Raw genomic sequence first — 18,859 nt, forward strand, 5'->3', positions numbered from 1 at the left:
CTAAAAGGCTTTCCTCATCTGGATAGGTCATCCAGGACTTCCATCCCGTCTTTCTCCAGCTGGCTCCTGGCTTCATCCTTCCTCCCTCCCATGCTGGGCCATTGCACTCATGGCCCAGCCACCACTATGGCTTCAGCATCTTTGGAGTACATCAGTGAGGATCATTGGACCGAGTGCCTGGGGCTGATACCCACAGGCATTCAGAACCCACGGGCCATGGGGCATATGCAGTACGTTGAGGACCCAGTCTATATTATCCCCAGGCTAAGTTTTCAGAGGTCCCCAAGACTACCCAATAAACCGCTCCAGGCCCTTGACTGAGGTACATTCCCAGTTGCCCACCCTACGCTCACCTGCTGCCGTCAATAGATATACCGATCTGCCTTTGGCTCACTGCCCCCATGGGTTCTCTGTCTGTGCACAGAGCAGGAAGACACCCGCTTCCCATTTGGGTGAAGCTTGGGGCTGGCCAGCTTGCTCTGTGACATGTGATGACTTCTGTTACCCATCCAGTGTAGAGCTGTCCCTTTCCTGTCTTATTCAGGTCCTCGGGACCAGAGCAAGCCTCACCAGGGCAAAGTGAATCAGGTAGAATGTTCTAAAGGGCTCAGGACAGTGAATACTCAGTGGTCGTTGCTCCCTAAAATCCAAGAAGCCGGAGCTAGTCCAACCTTGTCATTCTTCAGGTGGGGAACCCAAGGCCCAGGGAGGTCTCCAGTCGTCGGCAGGGTTGAATCCACATCTGATTCCGTGCACCCTCCACCCCACCGGGCTTCTCAGCTTCCCACTCTAAAATCATTTCGACAAGAACTCAGGTTTCGGGACTTCCCTGGTGGTCCAGTGGTTAAGAATCCTCCTTCCAACGCAGGGAACTTGGGTTCTATCCCTGGTCGGGGAACTAAGATCCCACATGCCTCTGGGCCAAAAAAACCCCAAACATAAAACAGAAGCAATACTGTAACAAATTCAATAAATACCTTAAAAAAGAACTCGGGGGCTTCCCTGGTGGCGCAGTGGTTGAGAGTCCGCCTGCCGATGCAGGGGACACGGGTTCGTGCCCCGGTCCGGGAGGATCCCACATGCCGCGGAGCGGCTGGGCCCGTGAGCCACGGCCGCTGAGCCTGCGCGTCCGGAGCCTGTGCTCCGCAGCGGGAGAGGCCACAGCAGCGAGAGGCCCGCGTACCGCAAAAAAAAAAAAAAAAGAGAACTCAGGTTTCAAGTAACAGCCCCGTTAGTGGTGTGAACGTGGCAGTGAAGGGGGGCTGACGGGGGGCATCTCTAGCTTGACAGTCATCAGCCCATAACCGTGAGGCTCAGAGCCAATGGTATCAGAGACAGATTTACCCCAGGGAGCCCTGCACTGTTGGCATGGACTCCAGTAGGAGAACATGTTTCTTTCCTTTGAGAAGAGAAGGGGTGTTGCAGAAGTGGCCACGGGGAGCTACCAGGCATGTTTAAGAGCACCTCTCAAGTTTGAGCCCCTGAGGCCTTTCCAGAACTGGGGGACTGGAGTGTCTTCTGGGGCTGGAGCTAAAATATGGCCCTAGCAGGAAAGCTTAGTGTAAACTTATTTGCTCTTCTAAAGCCCGAGCAGCCTGTGCACAGAGAGCAGCCGAGCCAAGACGAAGGCCGCTGGGGCACTAGGCAGACTGTGCCATCATCTTGCCCTGATTAGGTGCCCATCACTCCAACAGTTCTGAGGAAGGACCCAGCCAGAATGGTGGCCACTGAGCTGTACACAGGGTGTGAGAGCCTAGAGGATGCTGTCAGCACTTTCCCATTTCCATCAATGTCCTTGTCATCACTGCAAACCAAAGCCCCCCATGACTGCCTGCCATCGAGTGCCTCCTATGTGCTAAGAATGTTATAAGCATTCACTCCTACACTGATTCTCACAACTACCCTGCAAGATGGGGATTACATTAGTTCCACTTTATAGAAGAGGAAAGCAATGCTCAGAGAGGTGAAGTTACTCATCAAAGTCTCACGAATGATAAGCAAAAATGATACCTGGCTCTCATTCTTGAGATATTGCCGGTCACATCTAGAGACAGAGTGTACGGAAATGGAATCAATGCTCCCTCCCAGGGGTTGATGTGAACTCCCGCTTATTGAGTATCTACTATGTTCCCGGAACTTTAAGGACCTTTTCCCACTGAATGCTCACAATAGCCCCATGAAGATGGTACTATTATTATCTCCACTTTAGGGGTCAGGAAAACGAATCTTCTAGAAATTACCCAACTTGACCAAGGTATCACAGCTAAAAACAGCAGAGCTGGGATTTGAAACAGTAAGCTAGTGGCCCTCAGACCACTTGGTCTCAGACCCTTTATACTCTTAGAACTTACTGAGAGTGAATCCGCAGAGACAGAAAGCAGGTTAATGGTTGCCAGGGGCCAGTGGGAGGGTGAAAAGGTAAGCGAGTGCTTAATGCGTATGGAGCTTCCTTTCGGGGAGAAGAAAATGTTCTGGAACTAGACAGAGGTGATGGTTACACAACACTGTGAATGTACAAAACGCCAATGAATTGTATGCTTTAAAATAATGAATTTTATGTCACGTGAATTTCACCGTAATTTTTTTAAAAAGCAGGGTACAGTGAGGTTAATCAACAACAACATTTGTTGAGGACTCCCAAGAGCTTTTTTGTTTATGTGGGTTTTTTTCTCTTCATGTTAACTATATTAGAAATAAGACTGCTAAAATATTTATTTATTAATATGAAATTAAAATAATAAACTGATTTCATGTAAATACGAATAATGGAAGGAAAATAAGTGTATTTTTCAAAACAAAAAGTTGTGTTGAAGAGAGTTGCATTATTTTACGTTTTTTCGAATTTCTCCAATATCTAGCTTGAGAAAAGCCAGCCAGAGTCTCGCATGTACTTCTCTGTTCAGTTATGCCGCATTGTTATGGTTGAAGTATATGAAGGAAATCTGGCCTCATGTAGACATGCAGCTAGAAAAAGGAGGACTAGGGACTTCCCTGGTGGTCCAGTGGTTAAGACTGTGCGCTTCCATTGCACGGGGCACGGGTTCCATCCCTGGTCAGGGAGCTAAGATCCCGCAGGCCGTGTGGGGTGGCCAAGAAAAAAAAAAGAAGAGAAAAAAGAGGAATATTTCAATCGACTTTTCATGTAATTATGGACATTCTTCTTTGATACAAGACAAAAATTCAGCCATTGGTTGTTTCTTACAGGTTAAGTGCAGTGTGGAGTATGAAACCGCATGAGTGAATCTTCCGTCCTTGACCCCAGTGAACCCCCTCTCTTATCCTTTGAATGGATCTTTTACTGGTCGTGGTTTGGGAGCATCGTGCACTGGTCCCTGGGAAAATGTCGGTGCCCTGCCTTATGCAGACCTTCCCGGTGCTGACGCATTCCATTCTACATCAGAACATCACATGTGTTACTACCACCATCCATCCCACTGGGCAAAGTCTTTAAGTATCGGGAAGCTGTCAAGCTCACAGTAGTAGTTTTTCAAAATTCTTAGCGTTGCTTGAAATCTTAAATTTTACCATTGGCAAAAAATACTGTTAGTTGTTTTCCTTGAATTGATGGGCCCACTTTGTTCATTTACAAGAAAATGTCTGTCAGATCTCCAAATCAGAATAACATTAGTTAGTCATTCTTTCAAGTAAATATGATGGTCTGTGAAAAATCAGCCAGCTCAACTCACAACTCAGAACCATTACATGAATGTTCTACCTTGACTCGAACTTGTACTTGGGTTGCTAGCAGAAGGGCTCTAAGCATATTTCTCATTTTGTCACACAGAATTATTAAAATATGGGTACTCAAGGGTCAATATTTAATCAAGTTAATTATTACTGCTTCGCTAACAACATTCTAAGGAGAAGACGGCTTTTTGTTTTTTTAACCGCAAGCTCGTGATGACGAAGAATCCAATGAGGACTAGAACGACTTGACGCCAGCGCTGTGATTCGTACTCAAGCCCCTGCTGTTTCACCCACCACTGCTTTTGCACCATCGGTGCCAATGCCAAGCTGGTGGGAAAGTCAAAGAACATTTTAGCGTTGCTGTGAAAATCGTTTTGACGTCATGGATCCCCTAAGAGTGTTAGGGACCTCCAGGATTCCTCAGATCTCACTCTGAGAACAGCTGTAAGAAAGAGGCTTTGCATACATCTTCTTGTGCCACCTCCCTTAATCAGGACTTTTTTTTTTTTTTTTTTTTTTTTTTTACGGTACGCGGGCCTCTCACTGCTGTGGCCTCTCCCGCTGCGGAGCACAGGCTCCGGACGCGCAGGCTCAGCGGCCACGGCTCACGGGCCCAGCCGCTCCGCGGCACGTGGGATCCTCCCGGACCGGGGCCCGAACCCGTGTCCCCTGCATCGGCAGGCGGACTCTCAACCACTGCGCCACCAGGGAAGCCCCCCTTAATCAGGACTTTTGATGGCTTCCGGTTGTCTGCAGAATCGGGCCCGACCTCGGCCCGGGCTGATGGCCCAGGACACGGGGTTCCAGCCAAGTGGGTCACTCTGCATTTTCCAAGGATGTCCTTCTATGCCCTTGCCCATGCTCTGTCCTCATCGACAATGCCCTCCTCGTCATCTCACACCACTGAGACACTCTTTATTCTCCAAGGTCCAGATCAACTACTGCCTCTTCTAGGAAGACTTCCCAGATTTTTAAGTGGAAACCACCCAGTTTTCCTCCGAGCTTCCTGAGCCCACTCTTGGCACATCTTCTTTAGCACTTAGCGGGCTGGGTGTTCTATTAGAAGGAGGTGTTTCCATGTCTGTGAGCTCCCCAGAGGTAGGCACCGAGTCTTTCCTCTCCATTTCCCTGCAGTGCAACCTTGTTCATCCCAGGGGTTGGGGGGCATTTGTTGAATTGCACTGGACCGCGAGGCCAGCGCCCGCGATGTCAAACTGGAAAATGCCAGGTGGATGCAGCTGCGCCCGCTCTGAGCTCAAGGAGCACCTTCTGACTTTTGTGAGTCCCCAAGAAACGTCTCCATTGGTATCGATACTTGTCCGTGCTTTTACAAATGATCTTATTTCAGGGATAAGGAAAAGGGGTAACACTTGTGAACCACTCGGACCCCAGGAATCTCAGCTCGTAGGGCTGGAAGCATTCTCGAGAGGGAGGAAACCCCCTGGCACCAGGCTCCACTGAAGGTGCTACGTCTCTTGCCGTCCATTTTTCAGATGACACGGTCCACGCCCCTGCAGGAAGGTTGGGTGCTGTGCCACAGGGAAGACCTGAGACCCTGATGCTTCCATAGATCACCCAGCCCTCTGCACCCACGTGCCCAGTCCAACCTGAGCTGGAAGACTTTATCTCATTTAAGGACTCATTTTGGAAACTTGCAGAATCATAGCTGATGCCTGCGGAGACGCACTTGCTTCAAAGGCCGATTTAATTTTGGTGCCTTTGGCCTCAATAGCTGTTTCCTGATTTCCAGGAATTGTTCTCAATTTAGTGGTTGCCAGCTCACAGCTCTCTGCACAGGCCTCGGCCCGCCTGCTGTGCTCTAACTTTACTCAGTGATCATGTTAGCTGGCAGGGGCGTGGAGCGGGGAGATGGAGGGACCTGCACAGGCTGGAGCAGGGCTCAGTTGGAGGAGGGGACGTGGGCAGTGGAGACCGGGGAACTCTGAACCAGGGCCCAGAGAACACAGGGCAAGGCATGGAGATGGGCGAGAAGACTCAACACTCAGCGTGAGTTGGTGCCGCAATGGAGGGGCCAGATGAGCAACCAGGGCCCTGGGCTGTATCAGCAGAGGCAAAGCATTCAGAGCAAGGGAGGTGAGTGTGCTGCTCCCTTGTTCAGTTTGGTGTGTTTAAGGCATGGGCTCTGGAACCAGCTTGTCTGATTAGACTTCTGACTCTACCACTTACTGTCTCTGTGACTTTGGGCAAATGACTTAACCCCTCTGAGACGCAGATGGTCTTTTTCATATTTTCAAAGGGTAGAAACTACTTAAAAGTGCTCTTAGGAGGATTCAGTGAGATGCTAGGTGTCAAATGTTTGTACATGGCTTGCCTCGGCTCTGCTCTGCCCACACACCAACCAGATATCCTGGCTAGTTCTGGGACTCACACTCAGAAGGACCCTGGCAAACTGGAGCATATCTGGAGGAGGGAAGGCTGGGGGCAGGGAGAAGAATGACCATTTGCCCATTGGGAGAGAGGGCATCTCCTGATGTGGCCGGTAGCTTCCTTGAGGGTTGGGATGTGGGTGGTGGAAGTGACTGAGATGCAGCTTCCGGTGCAACAGAGGGAATGACTTCTTCAGGTTCCTTCTGGCGGAGGCATACCGGGGGGATGAGGCGGCCACAGGTCAGACGAGTTACAGGACAGGGGGGCAGGGAGTGGCAGTCAGGCCAGGCCTCTGGGCTGTCTGAAGCTCAGCTTTGTCCTGTCCCCACCCCGGGCTGCCACTCCAAAGGCTTTCTGCTCTGGCTTGGCGCACAGTGAGGGGAACGGCCGTTCCTAGGTACCCCCAAGCCCCAGGCCGGCCAAAGGCATCCCTGTTGGAATTGCAAAGGGGACTTTCTACTTAATTGCTTTGGAAGGTGAGGTAAGCATATGAAACCTGTGAATAGACAATAATTTGATTAATAAAAACAAACCTGTCCAGCACTGGAGCCCGCAGAGAAAGGCACACGGGGTTTGGAGCTCTCGGCCTCTGCCTGAGCTGCTCCATTCCCTGCCGCTGGACCAGGGCCTTGGGATCATTTGTGTTTGAGGAGAGGAAATTCACCAGGGTTAGGATTAGTAATTTACCTTCGCCTCCACTCTCCCTGGCTGATACGGGTTGAATGTTTGCGTCCCCCCCCACAAATTCATATGTTGAAGCCCTCCCCCCTCCCCCCCAATGTGATGGTATTTGGAGGTGGGGCCTTTGGGAAGTGCTTGGGGTTCGAAGAGGTCATGAGGGTGGGCTCCCCATGATGGGATTAGTGTCCTTATAAGAAGAGACACCAGAGCTGCTTCTCTCTCCGTGCACACGCACCAAGGAAAAACCATGTGAGGACACAGCAGGGAGGTAGCTGTTACAAGCCAGGAAGCAGCCATCACCTGGGACCAGATCTGCTGACACCTTGATCTTGGACTTCTAGCCTCCAGAACTGTGAGAAATAAATGCCTATTGTTTAAGCCAGCAGGGCAAGCCCAGTGGACCAAGACACTGGCCCAGTGGCTGCTGCGAGACAGCCAGCTGAACCTGAAAATGAGGCATTGCAATCACTGGGTAGCCATTCAGGGTCCCCAGGAGCAGAAAGCAAGCTGGCCTGGGACTAGCTGCTGCTAGTTCTTGAGTCTCCAGCAGGCCTGGGCCGGGGGTGGGGGTGGGATTGACAAGGTTGTGCTCCATGGTCTTGGGTTGTCAGAGTGGCCCTTCTCCTATCTGGGCCTCAGCTTCCTCCTTTTCAAATGGGATGATGACCCTTCTCCAGGGTGGTTGGAGTTCAAGCATGCGCACGCATTCTATAAGCCCGAATACTCTGGACAGGGCAGGGTTCTTGGCCTGGAGGGAGGGGTGCTGAGGAGGAATCGGAAGGATGATCGCCCTCCTGGGCCTTTGGGAGCAAAGTGATTCTCTCCTGAGAGGGGAACTTCCAGCAGAGTCCAGGGAATTTTGATTTGGGTGAAGAACCCCTGGATCCCAGGCCACCTCTCAAGAAGCCATTGACAGCAGTGGCATGTCCCAGCAAGACAAAGGGTAGCTCAGGTGCTACACCAGCTCATTGGCAACGGCTGGCAGCAGCCCGTGTTCACACCTCCGGCTTTGCACCTCAGCGTCCTGGCTTCTGCTTTGCCATGCCAAAGTGCCAGCCCAAGGCACAGTGATGCCAGAGAGGTGCCATCCAGAGACCCTTGCCTGGCCCCACTGATGTCCTCTGCTTGAGACCAGCTACCCAGCGTGTAGCAGGGAGTACCCAGCAGGTGAGACCAGGCTTTGGCTGAGATAGCCACACCCACCGCCATGGTGTCCACGGGCCACTGATGTCCTGGGTGTCCCTTGTAGGGGGGAAGAAAGCCAGGGAGGGCCAGACCACAGGCAGCAGGTGGCAAGCCAGAGCTTCCAAAGAGCCAGGGACTCCTGGGACGCCGTTACACCAGCTGGGCTCTGAAAATGACAGCTCTGATCCCCGTTGGCCCGGACACACTGGTGCCTGGCATTCCACCTGAGAGCTTACCCATAACAAAACCACTGGCATTTGGTGGTGTACCCAGGTGGTCAGGGAATGAGAAACCACAGAGGCTTCCCTTGACCTTCAGAGCGAGCTCTTACCACCTCTTCTCATATACTTTTGGAATTCTGATTATATTCTTCACGCTTCTTCATCCGCTCTTTATTCCTGAGCCTTCAGAGGCTCCTGCAGAGGCAGAGGTGGCAGAAAGGTGCACGCAGGGAGGTTATTCTTTGTGTTAGAGGCGTAACGTCCTGCACAGGGTCACCTTGAGTGAGGCCCAGGTAAGAATCACATTTTGACTACGTTCACCAGTTCCTTTCGTGCTGTCTAGACGTGTTCTGGGAAGCGTCTTCATTTACTCGAGGGTGGAGGGAGAAGGAGGCCAAAGCCACCTTTCTGATCTCTCAGGTCAGCTGCCTCTGGCCTTTGGGGGGCTCATGTGCGTGTCCCCAGGAGAGCTGATAGGTTGTCTAGAACATGAGCGGCATTGAGCTCCCGGACCACAAGGGTCCCCAGGGACAGGAAGTCATCTTGTAAAGCTGCTGGGCGTCTGGGCTCCTAGCCTTCGAGTGGGCCCGTCAGGCAGTGGAGTGCAACCTTAGACCAGGGACACCTTTTCCGGCCCGCTCACCGAAGAGCAAGGGCCCGAGTGTGAGGGAGGGGTACTCCAGTTGCCACTTGCCCCAGGAGACAGGGCTGCATTTTCCTGCCTCGTATGTGACCGCTCTTGCCTCCATCCTCTAAATATCTTTGTCACATAACGAGACCCTGGGGTTCAAAGGGAGCTCTGAAAGGAGCTTTTGTCCATCAGTTTTAGACATTTATGAGTCACAAGCAGTAATGAGCTTCCCTCCAACCAGCCCAGAAGCACATCGAACCAGGCACGGCTCCAGGGGAGATGGTTCACCCGGAAAGCGTGGTGAGTACAGCCCGCAGGTGTCCAGCAGGCAGGGGCGGCCAGACTTTGGGGGTCAAAGTCCAAAGTTAAGGCAGGAGTGAGGCACGGGTACAGGCGAGCTCTCCGCAGCTCCCTCACTCCACAGAAGCCGGGGAAGCCCTATTTGGACAGCTGGACAAGTTGACCTACTGTATACGATTCCCTTCGGCACATTTACAAGCAACTACTTTCAGCCGGCTCTGCTGTTGAGCCACGGGGATACTGAGGCCCACGGAGGGGAAGGACCTTGCCCAGGGTCGGAACACAGCCCTCCTCACCAGAGGCCAGTGGCCTCTGCAGACCATGCCTGCGCGGCCTGCACCAGCTGGGTGCGGAAGAGGCTTGAGTCCGTGGGGTTGGGGGAGGGACTGGGTGCAGGCTGGGAACGTGGTCCACAGGCGTGGGGTCCCCAAGGGTGTTCACATTCCCCATGCGTGGCAGTGGCTGTCACATGCCAGTCCAGCCGACTCACTTCCCTCTCTTGTCCACCATATTCAGCAAGAAGAGGCAGAAACGGACCCAGAGAGGGGCAGAGGGAGATTGATTTTAAGGAAGCAGCTTGTGCTATTCTGGGGACTGGCCAGTCTGAACTCCGCAGGGCAGGCCAGCGGGCTGCAGTCTTGAGTCTGACAGCTGGAAATTCAAGTGGGGCTTGTACGCTGCAGTCTGGGGGCGGAATTCCTCCTTAGGGGAACCTCAGTCTTTGCTGTTAAGACCTTCAACTGATTGGATGAGGCCCACCCACGTTATGGAGGATAATCTGCTTTCCTCAGAGTCTACTGACCATAAACGTTAATCACATCTAAAAAATACTTTCACGGCAACATCTAGACTGGTGTTTGACCAAACGATTGGGCAACCGTGGCCTGACCAAATTGACAACATAGAATTCACCATCACGTCCACCATCCCCTCTGCACCAGCTCGGGTTGGCTTTGGCCCAGCAGATTGTGAGCCAGGGCCAGGAGTGGGGAGAGGGTGGCAGTGCCGGGAGGGCTGGGGAACAGAAGGTCAGCTGATGGGCACTGGAAGGCTCAGCAAGAGGATGGGACCCCTGGGGTGGCAAGAAGAAGCAGGTGCCCTGTGTTCAGGGGACAGGGCCCGTTGGCAGTGGATCTAGCCAGTTCTCAGCAGGGTGACATGGGGTAGGAGTCCTGAAGCCTGAAATTTAGGGCTGCCCAAGGAACCAAGACTCTTCCTGGGGCCGGGGGAGGCGGTGGGGAGGCGGGGGCATGGCGGATCCTGACAGCAGATGACTTGGTCCACACTTAGTTTGGAGGGATGCGCTGGAGGACGTCCAGGAGGCGTATAGACAAGGGCCTGGAGCCGCCGAAGGCCCTGGGTGCAGGTCATAAATCAGAGACCCAGAAAAGTAAAAGGTGCTGCTGGGTGGTGGCCTGCCGGGGAGGGGAGGGGAGATGGCCTTGACCAGGGCCTGGGCAGCTTGAGGCCCTGTGGCGGTTGCTTCCCCACCTCCCACAGCTGCCCTTGACCTAAAAGGCTGGCCTCCGTCCAGGGCTCAGCCCCCCATGAGCCATGCTAGGTGTCGGCAAATTCTCCGTTGGAGTCCGGGCCTGGCTCGGGGCTTGGCTTAACTCTGCCCCCCTGGGGACACCCATCCTTGCATCTCCCCTCCCCCACCCAGCCCATAGTGGCCACACCCTTGGATTCCAGCTCCCAACCCGACCTTGCATGAAGAGGACAGAGCAGGCCAAGGCCAGGCACGAGGAGCCCAGATTTGTGCAAACGCCCCCCCTCCCCCACCTGCTGGCAGCCCGGTCAGCCCTTCCCCCCGGCATCTGCCCCCTTCTAGTTGTCCCCTGGTTTTCTGTCCCAAGCAATGACGCTCTCTTTGGTGTTCTCTGCCCTTCTGCGTGTCCTCTCAGCACCAGCTGCTCTGGTTGCCTCGTGCCTGCGCCTGGGAACGTGCGTTCTCTCCAGCCTTTCTCTGGGCTCCTCTAGGTGGAGTTCTCTTCCCCGGGGCCCAGCCGCAGGCCGGCAGGTCTAGTAGGGTTTCTCTTCCGCCCCGAAGGATGGGAGGAGGGCTACAGAATCTCCTTGGGAGAGGCCTGGCGCCCAGGATCTCTGTGCAGCCTCCCATTTAAGGTCATGGAAATCCTAAGGCAGGTGCCAATCATATCCCCATTTCACGGAGGAGCAGACTGAGCCTTAGAGACAGTGAGCGGCTTGCCGGAGGCGGTGAGAGGGTAGAGATGGGCTGTTCCCTGCCCTGAACAGAAAGCCAGCAGGGGGGGAAGCAGCCTCCTGGAAGCCCCAGCTCAGGCCTCAAGCCACTGAGACCATCCCCGATGGTCTTTGGGTGCAGACTGCTGACTGGGGGCAACGCAAAGAAGAGGGTCTCAGAGGGACCCGAGACTGTCCCCAGTGCCGCAGCCTCGAGCTCCCAGAGCTCGGCTCCCAGTAGCCCATGCTCCTGGGCCCATGGCTCCTCAGGGACAACAGGGTCTAGGGCCGGCTCCTTAGCTACTCCAGTACTTGAGGTCCTCCAGGATATTGCCGTGACCACCTCCCCCCACCTCATATTCTAGAACCTTCCTTTTCCCTCCACAGTGTAACTCCTACCAGGCTTTTCACGCTTCCCTGTACCTCCTGCCCCTACCTTCCCCAAAGCAGGGCCATAAGTTGCCACCTTCTCCCCAGTAACTTTCCCAGGGTATTGCTCAAAGCCCAGCAGTGCCGCCACCCAGGCCCCCCCCACGTGCCCGTCTGGAGGGGTTTTGCCGCGTCCCCCTGACTGCCGGACACCCTGCGTTTGCGCTTCGGGATTCCAGCCCTTGTCGCAGAATGTGTGTGGTTTAGAAGGGAAGTGTCGCTAGTGGCGGAGTGTCTCAGGCAGCGACGAAGTAGGCCTGGGTCATTGTGTCCCCCACTGCTGCTTACCCCCGGGGCCTGGAATAAGTGCTCAAGGAAAAGAAAGTGAGCTGGCCCTTCCTTCAAGGAATTTCTTGGAACATGTGATGGAAAGATATTCTAGAATACTAGAACCAAAAGACTGGGGCGACGGACAGGGCCCCCAAAGCGGCTCTAGTGGAGCCTCCAAGCCAGGTTGGGCATCCTGGGCACGGGGGCTGCTGATAAAAGTGCAGATTTCCCAGGCCCTGCGCCAGAATCCCTGTGTGGGTGGGAGAGGGGGACAGCCAGCTGCACATTTAAAGGGCTCTTCAGGTGCTTCTGACGAATTCTACAGACCGGGGAGGCCAGGGCCAGCTCACACAGCGAGTCATCATAGACTGGGCCCGGAACTGTGGCTCACGCTTCGCACGGCGGGCCTCTCTCCCCTGTGTCATCAGGCCCCGCCGCTGCCAAGGCTGAGGAGCTGCATCTGTGACATCTTCAGAGCTGCCCATCGTCAGCTGTGGTCTGTTATGACTCATACCCTCAGGCAGGATGGCCTTTGCCTGCCAGTGACTCACGGATGCAGCTCCGCAGTCTGTGGGTGGGATGTACTGTCTGTGCCCCTGGGACGGGAGTGCCCGTTTGTTGGCAAGAAGCCTGCACATCCTTCAGTCCTTCAGTCCAGCCTTCCGTGCACTGCTTGAGACCCAAATGTACTGCTTGTCCGGCACTCAGCTGGGAGCTAGAGCTGCGGTGGTGAACACACAGTGGTGAACAGGAAAGTGCAAGGAGCAAGAATCCCATCACCTCGCTAAGGTGCGACAAGGGAGGGGCTGTGTGCAGGGTCCACGGGAGTCACAGTGCAGCCTTGGGGGCCCCAGCGGTACGATGCCTCCTATGGACGGATGTGCTGCCCTCTCCCAAGGCTCTTTCCCACTTGTCCTCTCTTTTCCAATTCTGTTTTTTTTTTTTAACATCTTTATTGGAGTATAATTGCTTTACAATGGTGTGTTAGTTTCTGCTGTATAACAAAGTGAATCAGCTATACATATACGTACATTCCCGTATCCCCTCCCTCTTGCATCTCCCTCCCACCCTCCCTACCCCACCCCTCTAGGTGGACACAAAGCGCCGAGCTGATCTCCCTGGGCTATGCGGCTGCTTCCCACTAGCTATTGATTTTACATTTGGTAATGTGTATATGTCCATGCCTCTTTTCCAATTCTGATCGCAAAGGTAGCCGGGATGGTGAATTTTGTCCCATTTTCCACACCAAAGGGCCAAGGTTTGGAGATAAGAAGTGACTTGGCTGATGTCAGCCAGTCCTGAACTTTCTGCTCCTCTCATTGCCCTTCCAGGGTCCTTTTCTGCGATGGGAACCTCAGGCAGAGGAGCCCCTACCCCTAAGAGGAAAGCCCCCTCCACCTGCCCCCAGGCCTCACCTGGTGGCTTCCCCAGCTACCTCCAGGCCCCTGGCAAGAGAGCTGCAGGGTCAGAGAAGCACGGGAAAGTGTTAACCACTAATTCTGGTCAGGACCATGGTGGCCAAAACCTCCATAAAGCTGTGAAAATGTGGTCAAGGGGTTATAATCAGTGCCTTAGGAATGCTCACAGAGTAATCTCCTGGCTCAGTCAGGGTTCTCCAGAGAAACAGACCAATAGGAGATGAGATAGATGGCTGGCTGGCTGGCTGGCTGGATAGATAGATAGATAGATGATAGAGTCATCAATACATAGATGATAGATAGATAATGACAAATAGATAGATGATAGATGGATAGATAGATAGGTGGATAGATAGTACATGGATGGATAGATATAGATAGATACATAGATTGATTGATTTTTTTTTTTTTTTTTTTTTTTTTTTTTTGTGGTACGCGGGCCTCTCAGTGTTGTGGCCTCTCCCATTGCGGAGCACAGGCTCCGGACACGCAGGCTCAGCGGCCATGGCCCACAGGCCCAACCGCTCCGCGGCATGTGGGATCCTCCCGGACCGGGGTACGAACCCGCGTCCCCTGCATCGGCAGGCGGACTCTCAATCACTGCGCCACCAGGGAAGCCCAGATTGATTGATTGATTTTTAAGGAACGGACTCCCTCAACTGTGGGCCCTGGCAAGCCCAAAATCTATAGGCAGGCCAGCAAACTATAAACTCTGGCAGGGGGTTATAATGCGGTCTGGAGGCAGATTCTCTTCTTCTCTGGGAAGCCTCAATCTTTGCTCTTAAGGACTTCAACTGATCGGATGAGACCCACCCACATTATCAAGTCTTAGTAGTCTTCTTTATTTAGAGTCAACTGACTGTAGATGTTAATCACAACTACAAAATACCTTCACAGCAACATTCAGATGAGTGTTTGATTGAAAAACTGGGGGCTATAGCCTATGCCACACTGGCCAAGGTTAGGCCTTGGTAGATTATTTGGCCACTTGAATCTTCTATAATTACCCTCTTGCCCCCCTGACCAGTAAGGCCTAAGTCAGGTTCTCAGCTAGGAAGGACCTTGAACACCCAGAGCTCAGCATCTGGCTCTTTAGCTGGGTCAGAGTGAAAACCAGGGGGAAAACACAGCCCCTTCAGGGGTCCATAGTCAGAGGAAGCCACTTTGAGACAGGCTACCAGCACAAGCCCCTTAAAACCCCCATGGTGTCCTGGAGCTGAGGGGCTGGCTGGATACCCTGGAAGCATCTAGAACTGTTCAAACTGCAATTTGTAACCCATATGTGGTCCTCCTAAAATCAAGTTAGCAAGTCTCAACCAGCATATATTTGGAAACATGAAACAGAATAAAAAGAAGATAATACAAAACATCCAAGTGCACTGCCTTTCTTGTAACAGAAATAACATAGATTGGGTGGCTTAAACAACAAAGTCTCAGGTTTCGAAGCTAAGAAATCCAAGATCAAGGCACCAACAGATGTGGTGTCTGGCGAGGTTCACAGATAGCCTCCTGGTTGATAGATGGCCATGTTCTAGCTGTGTCCTCATGTGGCAGAAACGTTGAGGGAGCTCTGTGGGGTCTCATTATGAGGGCATTACTCCTATTCATGAGGGCTCCACCCTCATGACCTAATCACCTCTCAAAGGCCTCACTCCTAACACCATCACATTGGGTATTAAATTTCAACATATGGACTGGGTGGGGGGAGACACAAACATTTAGTCTATAGAATTCTGTCCCTGGACCCTCAAAATTCATGTCCCTCTCACATACAAAGTACATTCCACCCAAGAGCCCCAAAAGTATTAACTCTTTCCGGCATTAACTCTAAAGTCTTAGTTCTTAGTCCAAAGTCTCATCTAAATATCATCTAAATCTAAGTCAGATATGGGTGAGACTCAAGGTACAATTCATCTGGAGGCAAAATTCCCCAGCCGTGAATTGTGAAACCGAACAAGTTATAGGCTTCCAAAATCCAGCAGTGGGGCAGGCATGGGATAGACATTCCTATTCCAAAAGGGAGAAATAGGAAAGAAGAAAGGGTTAAATAGGTCCTAAGTAAGTCCAAAATCTAACAGGGCAAACAACATTAAACCTTAAGGCTCAAGCATAATCCTCTTTGGCACCATGCTTTGCCTTTCAGACCCACTGGCATGGCCAGGGCACCTCCACAGCTCAGCGGGATGGCCTGCAGTAGTGCTCTTCTGGGCCTTGCCCCATGACAGCTCTTTGCTGGTGCCCTGAAGCTCTCATGGGCTGGAGTCCCAAGCTCATGGCTCTGCTTGGCCACCCTGTCCTTTGGAACCTAGGTGGAAGCAGCCATGCCCCCCAGGCCAGTACACTCTGAGCCTGTGGTTAGAGTAGCAGCCCTGATGATCTCTCCATCACCTCTGGGGTCCTTCTTTCCTTGGTTTGAAGAATGGTCCATATTCATGGCTGAATAGCTCTATGGTCCCGTCCTGTAGGGTCTAAGAAGTTAATATTCTCCCTTCATTTTGTCCCATTTTCTCTGTTTCCTTTAGTACCAGCTGGCAGTGTTTCAGCTGGCATAATCCCACCTCTATTCCTAGCTTTTGTGGAGAAGGTTGATTACATCTGGAGTTTCCATCCACACTAATTTCCTTATGAAAGAGTCATCTGGCCACACCCTTAGTATTCTCATTTTTTTGCAATATGAAGAGGCTGAGAATTTTCCAAATCTTTTTCTGCTCCCTTTTTGCCTAACAATTCCATCTTTAAGTCATTTCTCTCTTCTCACATTTTACTATAAGCAGTCAGGAAGAGTCAAGCCATACCTTCAACACTTTGCTTAGAAATCGCTTCATCCAGTTTCATCACTTGCAAGTTCTTCCTTCTACAAAACACTAGGACGTGAACACAATTCAGTCAGCTTCTTTGCCACTTAATATCAGCGATCACCTTTCCTCTAGTCTCTAATGACATGTTCCTCGTTTCCATCTGAGACCTCATCAGAATGGCCTTTACCGTCCATATTTCTGCCAGCATTCTGACCATGCATACCAGGTATTCTCTAAGAAGACTGAGGCTCTCTGTTTGTAGATATTTGTTATAGCCGCACCCCGACTTCACAGTACCAATTTCTTAGTCTCTTCAGGCTGCTGTAATACAATACCATAGACTGGGTGGCTTAAACAGCAAACATTTACTTCTCACAGTTCTGGAGGCTGGGAAGTGCAAGATCAGGGCACCAACAGATTCAGTGTCTGGTGACGGCCGTCTTCTTGGTCCACAGATGGCCATCTTTTCGCTGTGACCTCACACATCATGGCAGAAGGGACAAAGAGCTCTGTGGGGGTCTCTTTCATAAGGGCACTAATCTCATTCGTAAGGGCACCACCCTCATAACCTAATCCCCTTGCAAAGTCCAAATACCATCACACTGAGGATTAGGTTTTAACACACGAATTTTAGAAGGATACAGACATTCAGTGCATAGGAGCATCTTATGTAGTAATGGTTAAGTATTCGTTCTTAAAACTTTTGTTATGGTGTATGTGTATTTGTATTGAGTCTTGATACAAAATATATGTCTTACTATAAATATGTTTGAAAGTCACCAGTGTATCCAAACAAGCCATTGGGCAGATGAAGAGACTGGGGTCTAAATTAGGGATGGGACATGTTTAAGGTGTTGTAATGAGGAAAAACAGAGAAGGATGGGAATTCAAGTGGTCTCCTGACTTGAGCCCGTGTGCTCCACGCAGGCTGCCAGGCAGCGGCAACAGCCACCCGGGGCTCCAGGACTTGACACTACCAGGGAAGCTCAGGATCCCCAAACAATCCTAAGAACATCTTGGAAAAGCAAACAGAAAAGGCTTTCTAAAGTGCATTCAAATATACAGCACAGTACTGGTGATCATTTTACAATGTATACATGTATCAAAACATCAAGTTGTGCACCTTAAGTATATACAATTTTTATTTGTCAATTAAACCTCAATAAAGCTGAAGAAAAAAGCATTACAAAAGAAAAATGTGCGTTCACCTTTGGGTTGCAGCTGCATATGCAAAGTGATCTTACTCCTTAGAAGATGCTGGCTTTTTGTATGTTTCTTCCTGCTCACCATCCACTCCCCCGGTTTCTTTTTTTTTTTTTTTTTTTTTGCGGTACGCGGGCCTCTCACTGCTGTGGCCTCTCCCGTCGTGGAGCACAGGCTCCGGAAGCGCAGGCTCAGCGGCCATGGCCCACGGGCCCAGCCGTTCCGCGGCATGTGGGATCTTCCCGGACCGGGGCACGAACCCGCGTCCCCTGCGTCGGCAGGCGGACTCTCAACCACTGCGCCACCACGGAAGCCCCTACTCCCCCTGGTTTCTAACTCTTCTTTCTTTTGAGATACCTCTGCACCAGTCAGGGTTCACTTAGAAAAGCAGAGTGGTCAAGGTGATGTAGAATGAGAGGGTTACCATGGGGATGCGACCCGCTGGCCGTGGGAGCTGGTGGAAGGGCCTGTGCGTCAGGTATTGGGCCTGAAGTCGCCCAGACCAACAGTCAGGAGGGAAAATGGGCCGCGGGCAAGAGCAAGAACAAAACGGCACCCCATCTGTCTCTGACCACCTCCAACCTCGATACAGTGGGCGACCTGCAAGGGAAGCTGGCCCCCTCAACAAGAGCTGCACACACACTTGACCCTGCTGGAGGAGGAGATCTGGCGGGAGCTAAGGCAGCGGGACGTGGGGACCCAGGACTGCCCCATGATGACAAGAGAAGTCAGCGGATGAGGGACACTGCCCTAGCTGCCACGGCACTGGCTTCTTGCTTCGCTTCTGTCTTCCAAAGTCATCCTATTCTCACGTGGCTCCCACTAACCCAAAACTGAACAGGGAAGGGAATTCCAGGCACTGAAGCTCCAGTTTTACTCCAAAGCCATGGTTTTTAGCCATTTTTAGCTCTCTGAATAAATATAGTGCCTAAGTGAAGAAACAGCAGGGGCTGGAAATCTAGAAAACCCCGACATCCTGACACTGGTTGAGTGTCCTTCTGTACAGGGCCTGATGGGAGGGGGGCATGTCATCTGCAGGTTCAGGGCCTCACCTGCTTGTTCAGGATCCCCAGAACACTAACAAGCCCAGTTCTTGCCCTTGCCTGTTCACTTAGGCTCCTGCCTCAGCCCTGGTTATGAACTGAGTGTTTGTGTCCCCCCAAAATCACACTAGCTCCCAACGTGATGGTATTTGGAGGTTAGGCTTTTGGGAGGTAACTGGGTTTAGATGAGGTCATGAGAGTGGAGCACCTGTGATGGGATTAGTGCCCTTATAAGAAGAGGAAGGGACCAGAGCTTTCTCTCTACCATTGAGGACACAGCAAGATGGCGGCTGTCTGTCAACCAGGAAGGGGCTCTCCCCAGGAACTGAATCTGCCAAAGAAATGTTTATTGTTTAAGCCACCCAGTCTGTGATATCTCGTTATAACACCTCCATTGACTAAT

This window comes from Phocoena sinus, chromosome X, assembly GCF_008692025.1.
Source record: "Phocoena sinus isolate mPhoSin1 chromosome X, mPhoSin1.pri, whole genome shotgun sequence".
Classification (NCBI taxonomy): domain Eukaryota; kingdom Metazoa; phylum Chordata; class Mammalia; order Artiodactyla; family Phocoenidae; genus Phocoena; species Phocoena sinus.